Source organism: Chiloscyllium plagiosum, chromosome 3, assembly GCF_004010195.1.
Source record: "Chiloscyllium plagiosum isolate BGI_BamShark_2017 chromosome 3, ASM401019v2, whole genome shotgun sequence".
In the NCBI taxonomy this organism is placed as follows: domain Eukaryota; kingdom Metazoa; phylum Chordata; class Chondrichthyes; order Orectolobiformes; family Hemiscylliidae; genus Chiloscyllium; species Chiloscyllium plagiosum.
In genome coordinates this window covers 88,011,333-88,014,632 of record NC_057712.1, presented here as the reverse complement: position 1 = coordinate 88,014,632, position 3,300 = coordinate 88,011,333, and positions in this window count along the sequence as shown.

Sequence of the window (3,300 nt, the reverse complement as noted above, 5' to 3'; positions counted from 1 at the left end):
GTACATATACAATCAGGTCTCTCTGCTCTTTCACCTCCTTTGGAGCTGTGCCTTTTATTTTATCTTGTCTGTCCATGTTGTTGCTACCAGAATAAATTACTTCACATTTCTTTGCATTGAAATTCATTTGTCATCTATCCTCCTATTCCAACCTGTCGATAGCCTTTTGATTTTCTGCAGTAGCCCCCCCCACCACCACCACAGTTCACAATGTTTACAAGTTTTGTATCACCTGCAAATTTTGAAATTGTGATCTGTACACTGAAGTATGGTCATCAATACATATCTGGCAAAGCAAATGTCCCAACACTGATCCCTGGAAAGCACCGTTGTATATCTTTGTCCATCCGGAAAAAGCAAATCATTAACCATTGCTTTTTCTTTCCTATTGTTGCGAACGGGTGTAAAAATCTGATATGGATGATGCTTTAAGCTTTAAGAATGCCTTAAGCTCCACCCACTATGACAGTGTTATATGCGTTTGGTGGGGAAACAGCACTGGACCTTGAAGGAGTAATATCTACCATTTGGGTCTTCCTCATATCTCTATAACAATGTCTATTATATCTGTATAATCGCTGTATAATTGTTTGCTGTCATACAAAAAGCAACATCCTTTTTAAGACAGGAGCTTCTTCTTGTTGGTTACCAAGTAGTTTTCCTCTCCTACACTAGACTAAGCAGATCCTGTGGCACTTGACCCTGAAAGAGGATGGTAGCAGCTAATTTATCTTCTAGTGAACAATGGTTCATAGACCTCACAACATAGTGGCAAGCTGTCTGTTTAGCTGGCAGTGGTGGAGATTGCGTGGGAGCATGGTGCCTATGCATGGCGACGGTGTAAACTTTTCACTGTATTTTGTATTGAATACATATGACAATAAATGATTGATTCAATTCAAGATTGGGAGGTGTGTTCAGACATAGCTTGAGGAAGCAAAAATAGAAATTGCTGGAAAAGCTCAGCAGATCTGACAGCATCTGTGGACAGAAATCAGAGTTAACATTTTGGATCAAGTGAGCCTTCCTCAGAACAGCTTTAAGATGGCTGCTTATGGATGCAGTCATCAACCAGAAAAGTTGAACTTTCATGAACCAGCAGAAGAAAACCTTGTGACAAGACACACAAGGAAGAATGTTAATGTTAAAGAGCATTTCATACCTGATAAGAGATGCATAGCAGCAGGAGAATTCAACTCTCTGGTGCTGAACTATATGTCACTCCAAGGCAGTTCCAGATTACGTAAAGTGGTCATCACCTGTAGGAGCAGTGCTAAGTCAAGATTCAGTCAGGAACCAGATTCAGCCAGTAAATGGACTTTGGATGCCCCATGACATTAATATCTGGTAATCAAAGAAAATCTTATTAAAAATAGCCATTGGGCACAATAAGGCAGGTCTACAATAGATAAATCAAGGTCATAAAAACAATTTAAGATGAAGTCGTGGACCTATGAATATTGTGAGTCCAGAATGAAAGTAATAAAGGAGGCAATTTAGAACCTATGTAAACCATGTTGAATGGATAAATAAAGTTAGAAGGCTATTGATGCTGCAGGAAAGGCATATCATTACGTAAAGGATGATAAAAATAGGAAACGTTAATTCAAATATAAATAGTAGGAATTACCTAGGACCAATCAGTAGAGGAGTGGGATTAATCTGGTAAAGCCAGCAAATTGAAGCTGTGATTAGAATGAGAATTGTTGATTAAAGCTACCAGGTAGCAGGATTCATTTACTAAAGCTATTCAGGAATCAGAACCCATTTGTCAAGTCTCAATTGATGAGATTCATCCCCACAAACTGCAAAGCAGGCACAAATTCTCTATTTTACTTGCAGGAAGTGGGAATCCTCTGTTTTGACTGAGGGAAAGACCTCCAGTACAGCAGTACACAGTGGCAGCATTGCTTCAAAATTAAAAGCACTTAAGACAAGAAAATGAAATAATTACATTGGGAATGGACTCAGAAATAATATTGTCAGGAAGATTTGATTTCAGAGATGGGCCAAATAAAACACAGAATTGGACATCTTGGAGAAAACAGCTACTAGGATGTGAAGTTATTAGATATAAATTAGAAGCTAGACATGTTAATACACTTCCATATACAATTGGCTATAAAACAGATGGAAAAAGTGAGGACCTCAGATGCTGGAAACCAGAGTCTAGATTAGAGTGGTGCTGGAAAAGCACACCAGGTCAAGCAGCATCCGAGGACCAGGAAAATCGAAGTTTCGGGCAAAAGTCCTTCATCACTCTAATCTATATAACAGATGGCCTATCTCATCAAGTTTAAAATAAGCAACAGATTATTTTGAAAAATATTAAAATTGGCAATTTGGCATCCAGGAGAATCTATGAACACTTTAATTAATTATCTCTATTGATTAATTCAAAATGTGACAATGGAGACGTAAAATCAGATTTTAAGAGTTGGTATTGTTGCTTGAATTGTTGATAACCCTTTGCCAGTTTAATTACAATCAAAAGAAGATTTGACTCCAGAAAAAAAGCTTTTCAAATAGTAAAGGAAGCAGAAGTCTAGTAGCAATGCAGATCCATCCTAAAAGGTGAAGATCAAATTTTATTACAGGAGATCAGCAAGGATCCATTCAATTCTTAAGGTAAAACAAAATCACAAAATACATGTGAGAAACTAGCATAGCAAATAGGACAGGCATTAGTCATTAGAAACCTCACAGGTACAGGCATTGCCTGATTATTAAAACAGAAAGCTTTATTTTTAAAGGAATAAATCATTTTTGGAAAATGCATTGAGGTAGAAAACACTTTTGGAGCAGCAAGAAGTCAAATAGCTACTCACACAAAGTTTGTGAGGTAGAAAAGGTTACAACTGAAGAAAAGTCTAAATTATTCCTAGGGTAAATAGGTCATCCAGATATAGCCTTGTGGCAAAAGATTCCTGATGTCGGTGGTGGGCAAGTTGTTGGAGGGAATCCTGAGGGACAGGATGTACATGTATTTAGAAAGGCAAGGACTAATTCGGGATAGTCAACGCGGCTTTGTGCGTGGGAAATCATGTCTCACAAACTGATTGAGTTTTTTGAGGAAGTAACAAAGAGGATAGATGAGGGCAGATGTGATCTATATGAACTTCAGTAAGGTGTTCGACAAGGTTCCCCATTGGAGACTGATTAGCAAGGTTAGATCTCACGGAATACAGGGAGAACTAGCCACTTGGATACAGAACTGGCTCAAAGGTAGAAGACAGAGGGTGGTGGTGGAGGGTTGTTTTTCAGACTGGAGGTCTGTGACCAGTGGAGTGCCACAAGGAT